Here is a 23,765-nt window from a genome sequence, read left to right on the forward strand (position 1 = left end):
GTTTTGGTGATGTCGACTGCTTTCTATGTACTTTTCAGTGATTTATTTGGCGTTTCAGTCTGGTTTACTAAAACCTATTCAAATTATATGTGAACACTGTTGTGTTTACACTGTTTACACTTTGAGAGATTTCTTTAGGAATTCTTTCCTTACATAAAACCATACAAAATAACTGAATTCTATCCGACAATTTATTGGAAGAATTCTTCCAGAAATTTACTGTACTAAAGAAAGAAATAGTTTCTGAGGGGTTTCCAAAAGGATTTCCGAAGGAGTACTTGAAGTATTTTCCGAAGGAATTCCTGAAATAAAGCCCGAAGGAATATCAGAAACAACTTTTGAAGGCATTTCTCAGAACATGTTAGAAGGAATTTTTGATGGAATTTTATCGAAAATTTCAAAATGAGCTTTGGAAAGATTCTAAAATAAATCAAAAGAATTTTTAAAGGAGTATTCGATGGTATTTCCAAAAAAAAATTCAAGGATTTTCCTAAGAACTGTTAAAAGCAGTGGTCCCCAAAGTGCGGCCCTCTAAGCCTTTTTCTGCGGCCCGCGAAGGATTTCTGAGAATACACTACATGTGGACCATTAATAAGCATTATATGTCAGGAAAAGTGTTTTATCATTCCCAATATTTCGGTGTACTCGGGAACCGGTCGAGTTCACATCATTATGCAAATTTGTATTTAATCGCAGATTTAAAAGATTTAAAGGTTGAGCTACAGGTAAAAATAATGTAATAATGCTTTTATTTTTCAAATTAAGTTTTGGCAAAGTTGAACTGAAACTTTGTTGGATTATTATTTACATAAAATACGTTGACTATCAACGGTGTCAGGCCATTAGGCCGAAGGCCGTTAGGCCGAAGGCCATTTGGCCGAAGGTCATTAGGCCGAATGGACATTAGGCCGAATGGTCATTAGGCCGAATGGCCATTAGGCCGAATTAGCAAAAAGAAGAAAAAGTGAAAAATGAGAAGTTCTTTCTTCACCTTAGGCCTCCTTCCTTCTCCCTTCTTGCACTTTCCTTCTTCTATCTGTCTTCTTCCTTTTTCCTTCTTCCTTCTTTTTTCTTCCTTCTTCCTTCTTTATTCTTCCTTCTTCCTTCTTCCTTCTTTCCTTCTTCCTTCTTCCCTCTTTCCTTTTTCCTTCTTCCTTCTTTCTTCTTTCCTTCTTCCTTCTTCCCTCTTCCTTTTTCCTTCTTCCTTCTTCCTTATACCTTCTTTCTTCTTCCTTCTTCCTTCTTCCTTCTTCCTTCTCCCTTCTTCCTTCTTCCTTTTTCTTTCTTCTTTCTTCTTTCTTCCTTCTTTTTTCCTTCTTCCTTCATCCTTCTTCCTTCTTCTTTCTTCCTTCTTCCTTCTTCCTTTTTGCCTTCTTCCTTCTTCCTTCTTCCTTCTTCCTTTTTACTTCTTATTTCTTCCTTCTTCCTTCTTCCTTCTTACTTCTTCCTTCTTCTTTCTTCCTTCTTCTTTATTCTTTCTTTCTTCTTCCTTCTTACTTCTTCCTTCTTCCTTCTTCTTTCTCCCTTCTTCCTTCTTTCTTCTTTCTTCTTCTTTCTTCATTCTTCCTTTTTCCTTCTTCTTTCTTCCTTCTTTTTTTTCCTTTTTCTTTCTTCCTTCTTCTTTCTCCCTTCTTCCTTCTTCTTTCTTCCTTCTTCTTTCTTCCTACTTGTTCCTTCCTTTTTCCTTATTTCTTCTTCCTTCTTCATTCTTCTTTCTTCCTCCTTCCTCCTTCCTTCTTTCTTCTTTCTTCTTCCTTCTTGCTTCTTTCTTCTTTCTTCTTCCTTCTTCCTTCTTCCTCCTTCCTTCTTCCTTCTTCTTTCTTTCTTCTTCCTTCTTCCTTCTTCCTTCTTGCTTCTTCCTTCTTCCTTCTCCTTCTTCCTTCTTCTTTCTTCCTTCTTTTTTTTCCTTTTTCTTTCTTCCTTCTTCTTTTTCCCTTCTTCCTTCTTCTTTCTTCCTTCTTCTTTCTTCCTTTTGCTTTCTTCCTTCTTCCTTATTTCTTCTTCCTTCTTCCTTCTTCATTCTTCTTTCTTCCTCCTTCCTCCTTCCTTCTTTCTTCTTTCTTCTTCCTTCTTCCTTCTTCCTTCTTCCTTCTTCCTTCTTCCTTCTTCCTTCTTCCTTCTTCCTTCTTCCTTCTTCCTTCTTCCTTCTTCCTTCTACCTTCTTCCTTCTTCCATCTTCCTTCTTCTTTCTTCCTTCTTTATTCTTCTCCCTTCTTTCTTCCTTCTTCCTTCTTCCTTCTTCCTTCGTCCTTCTTCCTTCTTCCTTCTTCCTTCTTCCTTCTTCCTTCTTCCATCTTCCTTCTTTCTTCTTCCTTCTTCTTTCTTCCTTCTTCTTTCTTCTTTCTTCCTACGTCCTTCTTCCTTCTTCCGTTCTACTTCTTCCTCACTTCGCACTACTCACTTGTCACTCCCCAGTTTGCATTCGGCCTAATGGCCATTCGGCCTAATGACCGTTCGGCCTAGTGACCATTCGGCCAAATGGCCTTCGGCTCAATGACCTTCGGCCTAACGGCCTTCGGCCTAATGACCCAGCATCACTATCAGCAATTCTGTCAACGTACTTCACTCTACGAAAAATATTTAACGAAATTAAGATTTTTTTCATGTCTAGAATCCTGAATAGATTTTGTTCAGAATCGCGAACACATTTTGTTTCGAAACCCAAATAAATTCTGTTCAGAATACCATTTGGATTCAGATTCTGTTCAGAAACTTTAAACGGATTCTGTATGAATTCCAAATGGACTATTATCAGAATCTCAAACAGATTCTGTTCAGAATACTACACGTAAAAAAATCATACGAATTTCCAAAGGATTCTGCCTCGAATCTCGAACGGTATTCTGTTCTGAATCACGAATGGATTATTTTTAGAATTCCAAACGGATTCGTTTTAAAACTGCGAACGGATTGTGTTCAGAGTCCCGGGCGGATTCTTTTCAGGATCTGAAACGGATTCTGATTAATATCTCAAAGGGGATCTGTTCAGAATTCCAGGAGGATTCTGTTCAGAATCTCGAACGAAAGATGCTATTCTCGTGTCAAGTCCGCTACTGCAAAAACGTTACAATAGACTAGAAGTCAGCTACGGCGATAAAACATGTAGAAAGAAACCCATAGTACATAAAAAATATAATTTTACTTGAAAAGGATTCACAGGAGTAGAACATTTTGTTCAAATATACAATATTCTGTAATATTCAATATGACCTGAAGAACAAATGTTGCAAATATACTGCGGCCCGCTTCAACAACTTAAAATTTTTGTGCGTTCCTTGATATTAAGCATGCTGGGGACCACTGGTTTAAAGGAACTCCGGATTTCTTTAAGAATGTGCTATGAAAATTATGAAAAAAAAAAATCCGTAGGAATTTCCAGAGCGATTTCTGAAAGAATTGCTGAAACAATTTCAGAGGATCACGCGGATCACGCGGAGGAATTTCTAAAGAACTACCTCATTTCTTCAATTTCCTAAGGAGCTCCTAAATAAATTCCTAAAAAAATTCAAAGAAATTTCAAAACCAATTTCTGAAGAATTTCCAACGAGAATTTTCGAAACCTAAAAAAAATCCAAAGGAATTCCGAAAGAATCCCCAAAGAAATTTTTGAAGGGTTTCCGAAAGAAATTCCAATTTTTTTCCACAGGTATTTCTAAAGGAGTTTCGGAAGGTATTTCCGAAGAAATTTCTAAAGGAATTCGTAAATGTGTTTCCAAATGAAGGATTTAAAGAATTTCCGAAATACTTCCAGGAGGAAGTTTTGAATTCCGAAGTAACTCCTGAGGTAAAATCTAAAGCAATATTTAAATTGCTTCTTTCAATTTTCGAAGCACCACCCGGAGGAATTTGAAAATTATTTTAAGATTTTCTTCCGAGGTTGTTTCCGGATCGTTTTTTCGAGTGAATCCCTGAAGGAATTTCTGAAGGAAATCTTGAAGCAATCCTCAAATAGATGGTTGTAGAAATCTAAGAATGACGGAAATTTCTTCAGGGCTTCCTTCCAAAAAATCTTTTGGAATTCGTTCAGAAATTTCTCAGGAATTTCATAGAATTTTGTTCTATAATTTTGGAAGGAATTCCTGGGAGAATTTCTAAAAGTATTTCTCAAGGAATTGCCGAAGGAATTCTTGCAAGAATTTCCGGAGGTCCAAAGTAAATTCGTTTTTAAAGAAATTCCCGAGAATTTGATATGGAAATATTGAACTAAATTCTGAGGGATATTCCGAAGGTATTCCTGGAAGAATTATCGAAGGAATTTCTGAATTAATTTTCGCAGGACAATTCTAGCCGAGAAGAAATTCCTGGAGAAATCTTCAAAGGAATTTTCGAAGGAATTTTAGAATGCATTAACCCTGCATCTTCCAACTTTCATCGAACTGTTTCAACAATAAAAAGAAATATTTAGCGCATTTGCATTGAATAGCTTATAGAATCAATTTTGCGTAAAAATAATGGAACTATTGAAAACAATCAAGTAACTATTGATTTACAATAAAAACTTTTTTTTCGTTCTTCACTAATTTTAGCTATGCCAAAAAACTTTTGTTGTGCCATTCTTTTCAAAGATGATTCCTTTCTATTGAAATCGTTGAAAAAAATCGTGGGAAGGAAAGGGTTAATGGTGAAATTTCCGAAAAAATAATTACATGAGGCTATTTCTGAAGGAAATCCTGCAGAAAACTAGGAATGTTTTCGGAATTCCAGTATTTCTGTGGAAATTCTTTTTAAAGTTTCTTTCTAAAATCCTTTAGAAATTCCTTTAAAAAATGCTTTCGAAAATTTCTTTTTTCTATTTTGTTTCGAAAATTACTTCAGATGCTTCAGTTCAATCAAAGGTAATTGCCTATTTCCGGGGATTAAACCACCCGACTTGGACGTTAATTTACAATGTTATGAAAACTCATATGTGAATATGTACGTTATGTGGAAGATATTGATTTGGAAAATGTATTGGAGGTAACCACTTTCCCTTCGATGGGACTCGAACCCATGACCCTACAGTACGCTAGACTGGTGCTTTAACCAACTAAGCTACGAAGGACCTCCGTCGGCCTTCGCAACCTAGCGGCTACTGAACGAGCTCGAGATTCCCAAATAGGACGCATAGTCAAATCACTCGCAATGCATTTATCAAGCCAATACTTCCACATGTGTATTGTACACGTCCACATTAGAGGAGCGTGAGTATTTAGAATGTCTGGCGGCTTTACACATTCTTCATCAGCAACGGTACTGATCAAGTATTGGCTTGATAAATGCATTGCGAGTGATTTGACTATGCGTCCAATTTGGGAATCTCGAGCTCGTTCAGTAGCCGCTAGGTTGCGAAGGCCGACGGAGGTCCTTCGTAGCTTAGTTGGTTAAAGCACCAGTCTAGCGTACTGTAGGGTCATGGGTTCGAGTCCCATCGAAGGGAAAGTGGTTACCTCCAATACATTTTCCAAATCAATATCTTTCACATAACGTACATATTCACATATGAGTTTTCATAACATTGTAAATTCAGATGCTTGTTTCATTCCTTTATGAATGCAGTCGAAGATTATTGATTTGAAAATTTCTTCTGAAATTCATTCGAAAATTCCTACAAGAATTCCTCCCTACCCTCCCTACAAGAATTTCCTCTAGGATTATTAAAAAAATCCTATGCATATTTCAAGCTTAGATCTTCAATACCAATATCTTACTTGATATTGGCTACTTTAGACCTGAAAGCAGCCCGACATCAGTTCTGACTTCGACAGAACTTTTGCCCAATATCGCAAGACATTCGTCCATTAAAGAAAAAGGAATGATTGGGTTGAGGGGGAGGGGGTTTGGAAGGGTGATAGACTGCAGTTCTTTAATTTTTATGGTGAAATAATTCCCCATAGCTCCTAGAATTTAAAAAAATGACAGTCTGCAGTGTGTCAAAATTTTCTAAAAACCCATAGAGGAAGAATTCTCCATAATCTCTAAAGAGGTAAATCTTTAGATTTCCTAGGAAGGAATGCCCCAAAATTTCTGGGAAAGGAATAGCCCTGTAATTTTGCAACATGAGATTCTCAGAGTTTCTGGAGAATAAATTCCACCACAATTCCGCGGAGAGGATTTTCTCAAAATTGAAGAAAAAGGAAGCCTTCAAATTTCTTAGAGTGACAATTCCTCGAAATTCTTTGAGTTAGAGTTTTGTGGCAGGGTTCCCAGAATCTAGAAGGGTCTACTAAAAATGGTACCAGGAGGATTTCTTGGTTTGTACCAGTTATGTAAACAGGTGTTCGCTGATATTTCTAGCTCTTTCGTGTGAAATCGTTCAATGGTGATTTTGTCATCGTCAAAAAATGCTATGACGATCACCGTATCGCACCATTTGTTGACACATTACATCAAAATGTCTGTCTATCTTGGAAGCCTCATTACAAGAGACTCGTAAGCCTCTTCTTGAAAGGCTTGGAAGTCTTCTTTTCAATAGGCTCGGAAGCATGAACTTTATCAAATAGCCGGAGGTAAGGTGGCTCAAAAAACACTTTTACAATTTTTTGATGGGCCGCCCTCTTATTCGGTTCTATTTGATGCCCTGATGCTCTGGACAAAATTTTAGCCAAATCGGTCAACGTTTGGGCGGTGCTAAACTCGTTGGAAGTTTATATGAAAAAATGTATGCAGAAACATCCAAAAACAGTGATTTGCAGTTGGACGGCACAATTTACGATCAAGAACTATGATACACATTCAGTTCTTGTAGAATTAAATACAGAATGTTATGCCGAAAACCGTGAGAAGATTAGAGTTTGCCCGGCTAAGTTATTAGTATTTCTCTGAAGTGGGGTTTGAGCATTATCATTTCCTCCCCCTTCCCTACATTGACTTGCATTCTGACGTGGCAGGCGCCAGTACTTGTACATTGAAGATGTGTGCTAGTCCCAAGCAAAACATCTGTTGGTTCCCTGTACAAAAACAGCTGATCTGGTCATAATGGAGTAGCAACTACGAGCAGTCAATCAAGCTCAAGCTTATTTGCAAAAATTTTCAAATTAGGAGGTGGTATTGCCATAGGAAAAATTTGACCAACGAATTTCAACAACGGGTAGTGCACAATAGTTTCATATCCTCAAAAAAGGTCCGCATGCAAAATTTCAGCTCAATTTTTTTAAACACGAAAATTTCCCAAGGGTTGGGGGTGTATGGGTGTACAGGAAAATTTCGACATCGAATTTTTATTTTTAATGCCAAATGTCTAAGAAATGCATGAAACGTCAAGATCTGGCGTCACCTTGAAAAAAAATAGAAAAAAAATACTTTTTCGCACTTAAAAAAATTTGATACTTGCAATTTTATGAGAAATCAATTTTTTTATGCCAAATGTCTGCTTAAAACGTCAAGATCTCGTGTAACCTCGAAAAAAAATGTTTTTGAAGTTAATAGAGGGGGTCAAATGCAATTAGTAAGTGACAAAAACTTTGTTTTGAGAAAAATGGGTGCAAAGTTTTTCAATATTTTTTTGTTTCATACAAATTATATGAAGGTTCAAAAAAGTACTCATTTTATGTGAATTTTCACATTTATTATCAACATCGTACAATCTATATCTGCATATTGCCGCAAAGCTCTAGAACCAACGAATTTTTTGATATAGTCAACTCAATTTTGACAAAAATGTCACTTACACCCCTCTGCTTCAGACCCCCTCAATTGACTTTTTGGGACTCTGAAAATTTTTGGAACTTAGTTTTTTTTTTCGAAATCGAATTTTTTATGCCAAAGGTCTTTCAAAAAATTGTTCAAGTGATAGCACCACATCTCTACGTTTCATGCCTTTCCAAGTCTCAAAGTCATTTTTTTTATTTCTTTTCGAGATAGCACCAGATCTTCACGATTCTTGCCTTTCCAAGACATTTGCCATATAATAAATAAAAATTCGATTTTGAAATTTTCCTGTACATGTACCTGTTCGCCCTCAGGGAATTTTCGTGTTTCGAAAAAGTCTTGATCAGACACTTAACGAAGTCCGATTGAGCTGAAATTTAGCATAGGGACTTTTTTTCGAGGAGATGAAACTTTTGAGCACTAGCCGTTTTTGAAATTCGAAAAGACAATTTTCATTGGCATTTTTGCCATTTTTCGTCATTTTCGCTTAACGTCTTCCCAATAAGTGAAAAAAAAAAGTTTTCTTGAGAAATTGCAATGAAATATTTTTGTTTTGTTTAATTTGTCTGTTTATTCCAATGTAGCACTTCAATAGCTGGACCTTGTAATTTGCATCGATACAATTCCCTGCACAATAAAAAATGAGAGATAGGTGATTGATTTCACTGAACATTACAATAAAAGGGGTGAATCTGGTCATGTGATACATTTTGTTATATGAGAGGGGGTGGTCAAAAATGGCAGCAAAATAAAATTTCCATGAAGAATGAGAAATTTTCCATTAAAACAAGGAAATTTCCGGTAAAGAAATCAAGGTATGACAAAAAAATAAATATAGAATTTCCATATACAGTTGAGAATTTTCACAAACCAAAAACAAATTATCACTTTTTAAAGCAAAACAATTTTCCATGACGAAGGGGTCATCTATGAAAAAATGCTCAGTTTAATTGCTTCTTTATATTTCTTTAACCGATTCATAAGGATGGGTCACATATGACCCAAAGCGAAAATCAGCTGTCAAAAATCGGTTTTACGAGATAGAGCCTAGCTTTCTTCAGCAAAAATCTTCAAAATTGACTGTTCTATCCAGGAAAAATATTGAACAGGTCAGGATATGGGCACTGGGATGATCTAGAGCATCCAAACTATCCTTGAGTTGTGATTTTGATTATCTGAGGAATAAACACCATACTTTACCATATTCTGGTAAAATACTGGAATCCGAAATGCGTTATGATCTTCGCCTGTCCAGCGATACAATAGATCTATTTCAATATCTACGACGCTCCAAACAGTCCTTGAAGTCAGATCTCGATATTCAAATCGATCAACAAGAAGATCTACGATATTCCAACTATTTTTATGAGTTGGAATAGCTCCCGGGACTTCGGTACATCATACAGAATTCGTTAAACGGCTACGACACTACAAACTGTCGATGAGCTCAGTTCTTAATATTCAAATAGATCAACAAGAATTCGTTGAATATCTACGGCACTCCAAACTGTCCATGAGTTCAGTTCTTAATATTAAAATCGATCAACGAGAAGATCTACGATGCTTTTACTACTTTTATGAGTTGGAATAGCTCCACGGTACTTCGTTACAAGAATGAAGGGCTATATGAAAATTAGTCATATGAATGGCCAGATTATCCAAAGTTGACTTGTTAGTATGAAAATAGACTATTTGTGCTAATTATAAGGCCACCACTGTATACGTATTGAGCAAGTTGTGGGGTTTGAGTATATTACCATCAGCGTGTGATTGTACATTAACACTTCAGCGTGTCGATCAGTGCGCAGCAAGCCATGACTCGTCCTCTTCTCGTCAGACCTCCGTGGTGTGTACACGCACCCACGGAGAGTTGCTGTCACAACAATTTGCTCCGGCTATTTGGGGCTACACACAAGTAAGTATGAGTAACGCCTTCGTAGTGCAGCTTACTCCAATTATTATCGATTATGGAGTAGCAACAATTTACATGTACAGCTAGTCATCAACGGACGCCGTGGTTCCCGTAGACCAAGTTTTATTCTGTAACACTATGCGACAAAAGGAACGAAAAAATGTCAATGCGAAGTGTGTAATAACACGTTTTTTGGAGGTACGTACTGTGTAATGATGTCCATGGGCCTATTCCATCTATCAAGCAAGTTTGGGATCCTGAGCATCACTCTGAAGGTCTTGTATAGCTTCAATTTCCAGACTCAAGAATATTCTGGAGTTCCATAGTTGTTCTGAGAATACTGTGATTGCAATTTAATGTCTCATGGGGCTTCTTCAACTAACACACAAGCTTGGAAACCTATGAATCGCTCTGTTGGTCTTGTAGACCTCCAATATTTGAACTCAAAAATAGTTTGGAGTAACTTTGATGTTCTGGTAACACTGCGATTTAATAAAAAAAAAAGTTAAATTATGTCTCAAGTAGTATTTCCAGCTTCAAAATAGGATTGAGATCTAAACCCAAGGAAGGTTTGGAAGCCTATATATCGAAAAAAATATTTACCCCCATATTTCTACTTTTTCATGGTTTGCATCCGTTTTTGAAGCAGTATGTCCAAAATTTATGTTAAAACAAGGTAAAAAAAATCTGTTTCAAATCGATTAAGGAAATTTTCATATTTGTATTGCTATTTATTAAGTGGAAAATTTTAATTTTTTTATGGAAAAAAAAACGTTTATCTTGGAGCTTTTTGATTTCTTTATGGAGTTTTTTTTTCTATTTATTTTTGTTTTGTAGAAAATTCTTAATTGTTTATGGAAATTTAGCATTATTTGTGGAAATTTTATATTTATTTGTTGCTCATACCCTGATTTATTTATTGGCAATTTCCTAATTTATTATGGAAAATTTCTATTTTTTTAGAGGGAGTTTTTATTTTAGTCGTAAAAATCCAGTTTTATGTGTTACATAGTTTGTGCGAAAGCCTTATAACTAGAAATGAAAAAAAAAACTTAAATTATCTATAAAAAAAAACTATGTTTAAAAAAGCATAATCAAAGACCAAATAGTGGAGGAACTAAGCCAGTCTTGACTTTGTTCACTTGATTCCACAAAATATATGATTTATCAAGCTTACCTCAAGGATGCATGCGGTAGCTCTTGGCGTCTATTTTACATCAATTGTGTTTCCATTGTAGAAAACTTCGTCACTGTGCTCTAAAATTATACCTCCAATAACTGGTACACTGTGCCAATAGTTGCGATATTTGTTAATTTTTGTTCACTTAGTTATAAATCCCATTGTTTTCTATGATATGGGAGTCACTACCGCAACAATTGGTACAAAGACAATAAAATTCTAATGAAAATTAATTATACTTTGTCAGTGTTAAGACACGTAATGTTACCAAACAACAATGTGGGTTGCTGCGTTTAATTCGTATTTTCTGCGTAGAAGACAATACCGCAACTATAGGTACACCAACAATTATCGGATCATTTGCTCTATATGAAATCCTACTGCCAAAATAGTCTTTTCATAGCCATCTGCGTGAACAAATTCCATTCGATGGTGCGCTGCTTCATCTTTGACGACATGAGACATTTCCATAGGAAATTCTCTGAACAATTTCCGGTAAAACTTCTACTTTCGATGCAAATCTTGGAGGAAGTTGTAGGAAAATTCCTAAATGTGTTTCCGAGATCCAAAACTCCTGATACAGGATAACGGGTTTTAGACCTGTTACATGAACTAATTGGTATTTGGACCCCCTTGTGCGAATAAAATGGAACATAAATTTAATTTTGTAAGTTCAATAACATATTCGGTAATTATATTCAATTACCAACCAACAAACTTAATGAAACATGTTCATTGTTTATTTCCCCGAAATCCCGTCAATATCGAGTGTCAATTTTCATTTCACCAAACCACTTATTTGAAATAGCGAAATTCCCCGAATTAAATTCATTTATCTCAAAACCCTAATTGCATCACGCAGCCGAGCGAAAATTCCGCAAAATCCAGTGCACAATCCAGAAGCGAATTCCACTTGCCAACGCGACGACGACGGCATTAAACATTCATCAGCAAGGCTTTATCTGCCTGAGCTGTCACCGAATTCTAGTTTTCTCGTCATTTTATTTCACTTCCATTTTTTTGTTTGCTGTTTCGTAGTGCTGCTGCCAGCACGCGAGCGCATCTATTTTTACATTGCAATCCTCAATCCTCTCATCCTCAACGGGATGACAATGCTCCAACAGAGATAACAATTTCATGACAGGATGAGGACCGGCCGCTCCAAAATTGTGGAAACGTCGACGCAAACGACTACAATAGATTATGCCAAAAGCATTTTCTTCTGCCAGCTGAACAGAACAGAGTGAAAAAAATGGGTGAATGACTGAATGAAAAATCACAATCCAGCCACCCAACGGCAACAAAGTAATAATTCTTTGTTGGTTTATGGGAAAAGTATATCCGAATAGATGTCATTTTTTTTTTCGTTGTTCATCGGAAACGAGGAGAAAATCTCAATTTCACGTCAACCTGAGCCTCGTTGTTGCTGTTGGAAAACAAACTTTTCATCTGGTATCGCTATCTGGGTTGGAAAAATTACCTTTTCCTCCTTTGTGATGCTGTGAAAGAAATGTCTCCGACTCCGTCACCGGCGGTATGGAAAATAGGAATGCATATCTCCTGAGAAAGATAATCAATGAGATTTATCTTCGCAGTTGTACTGATTTATGGCTGCCGTTTCTCAATCCTGCAGATCGATTCCACACTGCTATGCGTCTCTCTATAATCAAAGCATTGTGGGTGCAATTATTCCTACGATGGAACTGAAGCACAGTCGTCCAATGCGATTGCAATTGCCCTGTGTATCGGAGCTTCGGTTTTGCGTGTACATTAATAATCCACAATGCAAGCAAGCAACCATGGAATTGATTCCTCATACAAACGGAGCAGAGCCCCAATTAGTAGCGACTCCTCCGCTCTGTATCAATTCTATATGCCTGTGGATGTTTGTTAGACTGGACTAAAAATGCTATAGATGATTTTTAGTTTCAATATAAGCCCTTGTTTCAATTTGTTAACGCTTACTAGGAAAGCCAAGTAGTGTGACTATGAGGATGGGTTCTGCACTGTACAACCAACTCACAAAAATTACCTCCCTCTGCACTCCCTTACTTGGAGCTGGGCCAGTCTAATGTCTATCAACTGTGAACTCAATGCGTCCTGCCATTATTTGCGGTGGAGTAAAACTCGCACCACCCTTTTCCTCGACAACGTCGTCATGGCCTGCAGCAACAGTCCAGCCATCAGCAGCAGCCAGCTCCGTTGATTACGACTTACACGCAGCTTCATAACCCATCTCGCAGGACCACCCACCCACCAACAATGCATACGATAGCCGCCCATTTGGTTTGTCGGTGCGATGATTATGTTTTCTCTGAATTACCCCCGCACCCGAACGGGAACTAACCGAAGCTCAGACAGACAGAGTAAATTGATAGAGCGAAATGTTGTTCTAAAACGCACTCACTGCCCCCTTCTAAACTTCACTCCCCCTGCCGGCAACTGATGTTATAACTGAATTTAGTATCAGTGCGCAAAAGTTATGGCACCAAACCGCATTCGAAAGCTACCGAACTAACCGAATCGAATGGGCACTCTGCAGCTTGGTGGTTGAGCCGGACAACGATCGACGGTTGAATTCGATGCAGGTCATTATTATGGTGGAATTAGTTCTCACCTCCGACGGAACTACGTGGTTTACTCGGCACCGATTTAGCGAGAACGTGTTTGCACTTTGCCGAAGGATGTGGAGATCGAGAATCGGGATCCGTTTCCGCAATATGATGAAGTGGAATCTCTGGCATAGTGTGTGCATTGTGGTTACGCATTTAGTTGTTTTAGCCCTGACGGCATATATAACGGTACAGCTATGAGCTGGTGTTTTATCAGTATGTAGTCGCTGCATAGATTTCCTCGTGCTCAAATCCAGTCCGTTGCAAATATGTAATTAAATAAAGATGTAATTCATTCAAGCTTTCGCTTTTTATTCAAATCTCCATAAGATAGGGTATATGGCTCAAACCTAAGCCTACTATTCTGTGGTTGAGCACATTTATCGATTTAAATATTCATATATTGAAGATCTAAACGAAATTATGTCACCAAACGGCTTTCTTTCTTTTGGTTATTACGCTAAGCAGTCAAAAACAACAATAATGGTTCAAAATCTATCATTTAATCCATCAAAAGTTTCATGCTTTTTCAGCCCATGAAATGTTGGTGCATTATTCACTGTAAATTGTTTGTATAAGCCGTAAGGTACACAAAATAGTAGTTTGTGCAACTAGTTGCAAAAAGATGATTTTTTCAGCACGAGTTGTACGTTTATCCAACGAGGCTTGCCGAGTTGGATAAATACTATGAGTGCTGAAAAAATCGAGTTTTGCAACGAGTTGCACACGCTATTTTTTGCAATGACGAAAAATGGGCTTTAATATGACAAATCTATACCAAAATTGTACAATCGAATTTACTCCACATGATCATTCATGCGAATAAATTATGTTGCGGCAGAGAACAATAAGATTCCATCTTATCTGCCAAATTGAATAGCTTGAAAAGCTATGAAGCGATGGATGCAATTGCCTTTGGAAAATTGTGATGTCATGTCCAACAAACCATTTCATTTATTACGAGACGCTTAGAGTACACTATTGAAACACTCACCCAACTAATTCAGCTAAAAGTAGTCATGTAACTACTGTCCCAATGTAGGTTTTTCATTATAGCATCCAAATGAGTGCTATAATGAAATTTATGCAACCCATTTGAGTTGCATAATGGTCATTAAAGCACCCATTCTGTTGGTATGGAAAAGTAGGCCGTTTTATCACTCAAATGACAACTGTAAACCAGGTATTATGATCAGGAATTGCAAAAAAAGATATTTTAGTTACTAGATAAAGATTGTCGCTTCGGTTCCCTTTGTTCTGCTGTCCGGAACATGTTGGGTACCAAGCTGTCAAATCGTATGGATTTTCCTTCTTTGACATTTAGCTCCCATATCCTCGCCAGCAAAAGATGTTCCGGACAGCGACGACAGCGACAATCTTTTTCTAGTAACTAAAATATCTTTTGTAGACAATTATAATGTGCTGCTTCAAGTAAAAATCGTCAGCCGTATTTGACAACAAGTGTTCTAATTTTGTTCAAAAAAGTTTTGGTTAATTGTGTCACAATACTAATAAAAATTGTGAATTTAATATGAATGCTAAAATAGTGTGATTGTTATCCGTTCATCTTGTGTGCGAAAATAGGTAGGTCTTTATTGGGCAAAAGAAAAATCTCTTACACTGCCTGCCTACTTAGGTGGTTGCTAACAAACCGAGTCAAAGCAATTTATCACGCAGGTTTATTTATCAGTTGAAGAAGTGCATGAATCGTGCGTAATGTTAGTAAAGTCGGCTCGATACACTTTTTCAATAAAGAATTGATAAATATCTCTCTACAAAACGATGCATTATTATTGAATTATTGAGTAATGTGCGTGATGAGCCATCATTGCATCCAGGCCTAACATTACATCCCGTTACGATATTTATTCAAATTTTCATCGGAAATTCATCCGACTTTCAATCAGGTATTCATTCAAATTTCATTTTTCGTTTCATTCACTTCAGAAATTTATTCGAATCTTTATAGGAAATTCATTTGAACAAACATCGGAAACTCATTCGAATTTCTGTCAGAAATTCATTTGAATATTCATTCGAATTTCAATCGAAAATTAATTCGAAATTCCATTGGAAATTCATTCAAATATTGATTGGAAATTCATTCGAATTTTTATCGGAGATCCATTCGAATATTCATCGAAAATTGATTAGGATTTCCATTGAAATTTAATCTTGATTTCCTATCTTTGATTTTTCATTCGAATTTCCATCAGCAAAATTATTCGTATTTCCATCAGGTTATTTATTCGAATTTCCATCGGAAATTCATTCGAATTTCCATCGGAAATTCATTCGAATTTCCATCGGAAATTCATTCAAATTTCCATCGGAAATTCATTCGAATTTCCATTAGAAATTCATCCGAATTTCCATTGGAAATTCATACGAATTTCTGATGGAAATTCAAATGACTTTCCGATGGAAATTCGAATGACTTTCCGATGGAAATTCGAATGAATTTCCGTTGGAAATTCGAATGAATTTCCATTGGAAATTAGTATGAATTTCCGATGGAAATTCGAATGAATTTCCGATGGAAATTCGAATGAATTTTCGATGAAAATTTGAGTGAATTTTCGATTAAAATTCGAATGAATTTCCAATGGAAATTTGAATGTATTTCCGATGAATATTTGAATAAATTTTCGATGGAATTTCAAATGAATCTCCAATGGATATTCGAATGAATTTCTGATGGAAATTCGAATGAATTTCTGATGAAAATTCGAATGAATTTCCATCGGAAATTCTAATGTATTTCAAATTGAAATCCGAATGAATTTCCAATGGAAATTTCTGCTGAATATCAAATTAAAATTTTCCGATGGAAATTCGAATGAATTTCCGATGGAAATTCAAAGGAATTTCCGATGGAAATTCGATTGAATTTTCAATGGAAACTCGAATGAAATTCCAATGGAAACTCGAATGAATTTCCAATGGAAATTCGAATGAATTTCCAATGGAAACTCGAATGAATTTCCAATGGAAATTCAAATTAATTTCCAATGGAAATTCGAATGAATTTTTGATGGAAATTCGAATGAATTTCCGAAGAATATTAGAATGAATTTCCGCTGAATATAAGAATGAATTTTCGATGGAATTTCGAATGAATTTCCGATGGAAATTCGAATGAATTTCCGATGGAAATTTGAATGAATTTCCGATGGAAATTAGAATGAAATTCCAATGGAAATTCGAATGTATTTCTGATGAATATTTGAATGAATTTCCGATGGAATTTCTAATGCATTTTATTCGAATTTCCATCGCAAATTCATTCGAATTTCCATCGGAAATTCATCCGAATTTCATTTGAAAATTCATTCGAATTTCCATCGCAAATTCATTCGAATTTCCATCGGAAATTCATTCGAATTTCCATCGGAAATTCATTCGAATTTCCATCGGAAATTCATTCGAATTTCCATCGGAAATTCATTCGAATTTCTATCGGAAATTCATTCGAATTTCCATCGGAAATTCATTCGAATTTCCATCGGAAATTCATTCGAATTTCCATCGGAAATTCATTCGAATTTCCATCGGAAATTCATTCGAATTTTCATCGGAAATTCATTTCGAATTTCCATCGGAAATTCATTCGAATTTTCATCGGAAATTCATTTCGAATTTCCATCGGAAACTCATTTCGAGTTACCATCGGAAATTCATTCGAATTTCCATCGGAAATTCATTCGAATTTCCATCGGAAATTCATTCGAATTTCCATCGGAAATTCATTCGAATTTCCATCGGAAATTCATTCGAATTTCCATCGGAAATTTATTCGAATTTCCATCGGAAATTCATTCCAATTTCCATCGGAAATTCATTCCAATTTCCATCGGAAATTCATTCGAATTTCCATCGGAAATTCATTCGAATTTCTATCGGAAATTTATTCGAATTTCTATCGGAAATTCATTCAAATTTCCATCAGAAATTCATTCGAATTTCCATCGGAAATTAATTCGAATTTCCATCGGAAATTTATTAGAATTTCCATCGGAAATTCATTCGAATTTCCATCGGAAATTCTTTCGAATTTCCATCGGAAATTCATTAGAATTTCCATCGGAAATTCATTCGAATTTCCATCGGAAATTCATTCGAATTTTCATCGGAAATTCTTTTGAAATTCCATCGGAAATTCATTCGAATTTCCTTCGTAAATTCATTCGGATTTTTATAGCAGATACATTCGAATCTTCATCGGAAATTCATTCAGATTTCCATTTAAAATAAATTTTGATTTCCATCGGAAATTCTTCCGAATTCAATTTCGGAATTTCATTCGAATTTCCATCGGGAAAACATTCGAATTTCCTTAGGACATTCGTTCGAAATTCCATCGAAAATTCATTCAAATTTCCATCGAAAATTCATTCGAGTTTCCATCAGAAATTCATTCGAATTTCCATCGGAAATACATTCAAATTTCGGTCGGAAATTCATTCGAATTTACATCGGAAATTCATTCGAATTTCCATCGGAAATTCATTCGAATTTTCATCGGAAATTCTTTTGAAATTCCATCGGAAATTCATTCGAATTTCCTTCGTAAATTCATTCGGATTTTTATAGCAGATCTCATTCTAATATTCATCGAGAATTCATTCGAAATTCTTACGAATTTCCATCGGAAATTCATTTGAATTTCCATCGTGAATTCATTCGAATTTCCATCGGAAATTCATTCATATTTCCATCGGAAATTCATTCGAATTTCCATCGGAAATTCATTCGAATTTCCATCGGAAATTCATTCGAATTTTTCATCGGAAATTCATTCGAATTTTTCATCGGATATTCATTCGAATTTTTCATCGGAAATTCATTCAAATTTCCATTGGATTCATTCGAATTTTCATCGGAAATTCATTCGAATTTCCATCGGAAATTCATTCGAATTTCCATCGGAAACTCATTCGAATTTTCATCGGAAATTCATTCAAATTTCCATTGGATTCATTCGAATTTTCATCGGAAATTCATTCGAATTTTCATCGGAAATTTATTGGAAATTCATTCTTATTTCCATCGCAAATTCATTTATTCATTAGAATTTCCATCGGAAAATCATTCGAATCTCCATCGGAAAAGCATTCAAATTACCATCGGAAATTCTTTCGAATTTCCATCAAAAAGTCATTCGAATTTCCATCGTAAAATCCAAGATGAATACACAGCTAGGTGTTTCAATCTGACCAATTAATGGGCGAGATGAAGGCGGGGGTGAAAAGTTCATTTTCGGTGCAAAACATAAACAAACCGGCTGGCTCTCCCATACTAAAATCCAAGATGGCTGAATCGTGAATTTGGCAGATTGGAACACCTAGTGGTGTATTCATCTTGGTAAAATCATTCGAATTTCCATTGGAAATTCATTCCAATTTCTTTCGAAAGTTTATTCCAATTTCCGTCGGATATTCAATCCAATTTCCATCAGAAATTCATTCGAAGTTGTATCGATTATTCATTCGAATTTCCATCTAAAAATTCATTTGAATTTTCATCAAAAAATTCCTTCGAAATTTTCCACGGTGATATAAATCGAGATTCCACGGATAGTTTGTTTAATTTTATCACCTACAAGTTTTTTATATGTCAATTTTTTTTTCAAAAACACACTTTATCCTTCTCCCCATGAAGACATCAGCGACTTGCCGAATCTCTGGAGCACTTTCAACGATTGTTGCATCACCTCCAAGAATTTCTTAGGAATTTTGTGCAATCCACATTGTGCTGCACCAGGTTTCAACACACTGCCGAACATGTACTGTGATTTGAACTGGTTTAAAACACTTAACAACTGTTTGATTTTACCTTTCATGGTTTGATTTCATGGAAAATATAGCACATTTTGTTTATTGATCTAAGTAATACAACTTTACAACACAACAACACTTAATTATTGTAAATAGTTGTGAGAAATAATTGTATTGTGTATCATTTGGAGAGAAATTGTATTCTGTTGGTACGAAAAGACGAAGAGGTTTTGCGCCCATTTGAGAGAGAACAAAAAGAGTTCAACTCAAACGGGCTTTTCCCTTTTCCTAAAAAATAAACAAATAAACAAATAGTCTAATTCTGTAAAATGATATTTTTGTGATTAAAACTTTTTAAGACATGTTTTAGGCTGAGCAACGTCTGTTGCTGAAAAGGCAACATATGAGAACGAATGAACCATCAGCCCAAAACGTCAGGGCCATATATTAACTGTCAAAGGTTGAGTCAAGTGCCCTGCGGTGTTTTGCTAGTGCGTTTGAATCATGTTATTCCATACGTCAAACATGACCGAAAATGTGAAGCATTTTTTCAAATTTCAAATTAAACGATGTTCCTTTCGACTTTTGAGTCGGAAGAAAAACTGACACGTTCAGGATGAATAACTTCATTGTTCTCTGAAAGAAAATCGAACATCGAATCTTCATTTAAGGACCCAATTTAAAAAGAAATACTGGAAATTGATAAAGCAAAGCTCTGACGAATTTTCTGAGAAACTTTGGAAGAAAAGTCTAAATGAAACCCATGGAAAAATGCGCTCATGGTGGATCGAATAAGTAAAAGACGATTTGTAGATTTGAAGCAGAATAAATACTAAGAGACTTCATAGCATAGAGGGTCTTCAAGCATGGAAATTTCTGTTGTATCAACTTTATGATACATTTTATTTAAAAAGAAATTAATAAAGATTTTAGAAATAATATTAGTTGATATCAGTTGCTCTTTCAAATGTCGTGTCAACTTTGTCCCCATCGGGGATATCAACTTTCGAGAAAAACGTAATTTTGGCAGAAAAAACGAATACAACTTTTGATCGGCAAAAGATATTGAACATATTTACACATCAAAAGTTGCATTTTTTTAGCTCCAAAAGACACACGAAGATGACTTTTCCAAAAAATCGAAAACAAAAAAGAAAGTAGATAAAAAATACTGTTTTTTAGGGACGTATGCTGAAAAAGTGACGTATGCGTCATTTTACAACATACATGTTTTTTTTATTTTTCTGTTAAACAGTACGATGAATACTACTCGTTAACACCATTTTTGAAAAATGGCGTATACGTCGCTCAGCGAGATTACGGCGGTACAGACATTTTTTTAGGAACTAGCTGCGCTTCAATTTTGTAGGACATTACATGTCAGTATTCCGTAAAAAAAAAGTTTTGGCGTAAAATGCATATTTTTTGTATTAAATTGTATCCTGGACCATAGTGCAATGACCCGCCCACCCCATCTATGATCTTTCCCTTAGGATACAGAAATTGTGTTCCAAATTTTGTTGAAATCGGTCTAGGGTTTCAGGAATTACACTAAATTGTATATTTTCTAAACAATACCCCTTCACCCACCCAAAACTTGTTTTCTCAGTAACCCTCTTTCCTTCCATATCGTCTGCCTTAGTATGCCTTGCCTGCCTGCCTAATCGACGCCTTAGTATAGAGAATATTTATACTAAATTTACTCAGCACAGGGGTTCAAATTTTTCATTTTTCAAATTATACCCCTCCCCACATGCCTTTCTCCTTTTCTCAATGACCCAACCCCTCTGTTATCTTCTTCTTAGGATAGACAATATGTGTTTCACGTTTGGTTGAAATCGGTCAATCTAATGTGATGCCAACCTCACAATGAAACATGCAACGATCTTCATCAAAATAATGACAAATTTTTCATATGTAAATTAGAAACAGTAAAAACATTTATTTAGTACTTGTTTAATGAATTGTTTTACATGTTTGTGAGACATGTTAGTAATAGAATTAGTTGATCATATTTATGACGCAATGTATTATAAACTCATTTCATAGACATGCAAAAATAAAATAGAATAAAATATTTGCAAGTGTCTAACACGTCGGAAAAAAAATATAATACAATTAAAAAGCTTTTTTCAAATAATTGTTTGAAATTCAAATTTTTATATTTACTCTTGCGGATTTTCAGATTTTCAATCAGTATTTTATTGTTTCACCAATATTGAAATATTTCATTTTTCTTTTTCTTTCAGGTAAGCCAGATTAAAACACAAATTCGCTCCTCTTATATACAGTGCTCTGTAAGTAAAAATATCCACCGTTAGGTTAATCTTTCACAATCAATCTCGAATTGACCTGCAGTTTCCATTGTACTTCTCCACACTTTTCCGTGAACTAAAGCGAATAAAACCCGGACCCTTTTGATCCCTCTGTTGTGCAATGGGAAAGAAAGGATTACACCACATATCCATCTTCAGTCGCCCACAAAACGGGTCACCTACCGGTGGATGATGATGGCGCACGCCTTGAAGAATTGATCCACCAGGCGCGACGACGACAACAATCAAGAAAGCATTCGAATGTTTATTACCTTATAGTCCATCCAGGGGGTAGGTTGGTTCGTAACCTACCGGGCGGGCGGGGAGACAGATTGTCATTTTGAATCACTTGCCAAGCCCCGACGGATCCGACGGTGGAAGCAACAAAAGGCTACCCGGTGCCTTTCTGGGGCTATTATAGGAAGCTGAGATGGTGACGGTTAATCCCATGGGTTATTCAAAAGAGCAAAACACACAGTTCCGTGTGTGCCCTCGACGCTCGCTGTCTTTTCATGGCTGCTCAACAGTTTCCCCCCATAGTAATGATCACAAGTAGGCAGGCTGCAGAAGCCGGCGATACTGTTCGCCCGAGAGAGCAAGAGATTAGTGTGCTAATTTATAGCGGTTGTGTGGTCCTAAGGCAGGCGCTCTTTAGGCAGCACCATCATCCTCCATGTACGGGTCGATGCCGGGCGAGCTGGACCGAAAATTTGTCCCCGACGACGATGCGATGACCTGCTTCCATCTACTACTAATACCACATTAACGAGTGATGATCCTCTCGTATTACGAGGGAATTTTTTCCTTGGCTTTCCAATTGAAACGAACCGAACGGTGGCGAAGACGTCCACCGAAATGGGGAATATCCACTGCATTTAGTGGGGATTTATCGAAATTTAATAGCAATTTTTGGCCCATTACAGTTTGTAAATAAGCAGGTGGATTAAAGTTTCCTCCGAGGCGGAGGTTGTTTGTTTGCCCACTTGTGGACACTGATAGAGGTGGATTAGAGCGACGCAGTAATTTACTGCGTTTTGTTCCGCGTAGACGAACACCAACCATGCGGTGGGCGTACTGAAACTAACATCATCATCACGCAATCGCCCATAGCTCGGGCATTCTGCGCGTGACAATGGTCACTAATTGAATAAATCGAATGATGAGCGGCCCGTCGGTATCCACACTGCGCAGTCATGAAATGGCCATGAATCATATTACCATTGCTGGGGCTGCCGCTGGAACCTCCCACTCAAACGCAACGGCTGTAAGTGTAGCAGCGTCTGGAGGAAGACTACCAACAGCCAGCATCAGCAGCGTCGAGAATCTCGAGGGGTTGTGCGGAATGGTGATGAGCGCTCCATGGATTAATTCGTTCAGCTTGATCAAGGCTTTGCGCTCCTCCCACTCGCAGTCTCTCTTGGAATTGGCTTTGCATTGCTTGGCTCACTGGCATCGGGTTAAGCCACGGTGGATTAACGCATTACCACTTCATTATCCGGGGAAAGAAATGGATACGGGTAGGTTTTGGTTGAAAAGATGTTTTCAATATCACGTTTTTGCTGGAAAAAGAAGTGTGACTGGTTGACCACTTCACTTCATGCGCCTGGAACTAGTGGATATCTATGACGATTGTTTAAAAGAACCTAATGCCGGAGAATTAGTATGGTTGGAGCGTTTATGGCTTCATATAAGAAGTGTTAATCTGAAATTCAGAATGATTTTTTGAAGTTTCCAAAATTATCCTTTAACAACTGTTGGATTTGGAGCTCGGGGACTCGAACCGTTACCTACAGAGACGGAACTGCTTGAGCGGTCCAGAACATGCAAGCCCCGGAAAGTTAAGACTGAGATTGGAAAAGATTTCATTTCTAAAATTGGATTCTGAAGGGATTCTTAGTAGTTCTCGAACGTATAATACATGACACATGCTGCTAGATTAGATGTTGGTTGTTAAGAAACTCTTAGAAAGAATTTTATCAATAAATTTGTATGTTTAATTGATGTAAGTTCTTGCGTGAAGCATTTCCTGAAGAAATCTATCGAGGAATTCCTAATGCTGGATGAATTTTAGATGGAACTTATAAGGATATTTTGACATACTAACACAAAAGTTTCTAATAATAAAAGCTGGTTTCAGATGATTTTTTAATGAAAACCTAATAATTTAAAAGGAACTTTAGTGAAACTTTCAATTTATGAGAAGGCTGTGGTTCGAGAAATCGAGAATCGAGTTCGAGAAATATTTTAAAACTAACTTAGAAAAAAAATTGTAAAAAAAAATCCTGGCACTCTGACAATCTTTCTGGTGCACGTTTGGGAGAATCCTTAAGGAAGTCTAGTAAA

The sequence above is a fragment of the Armigeres subalbatus genome, chromosome 3 (genome assembly GCF_024139115.2).
Source record: "Armigeres subalbatus isolate Guangzhou_Male chromosome 3, GZ_Asu_2, whole genome shotgun sequence".
NCBI lineage: Eukaryota > Metazoa > Arthropoda > Insecta > Diptera > Culicidae > Armigeres > Armigeres subalbatus.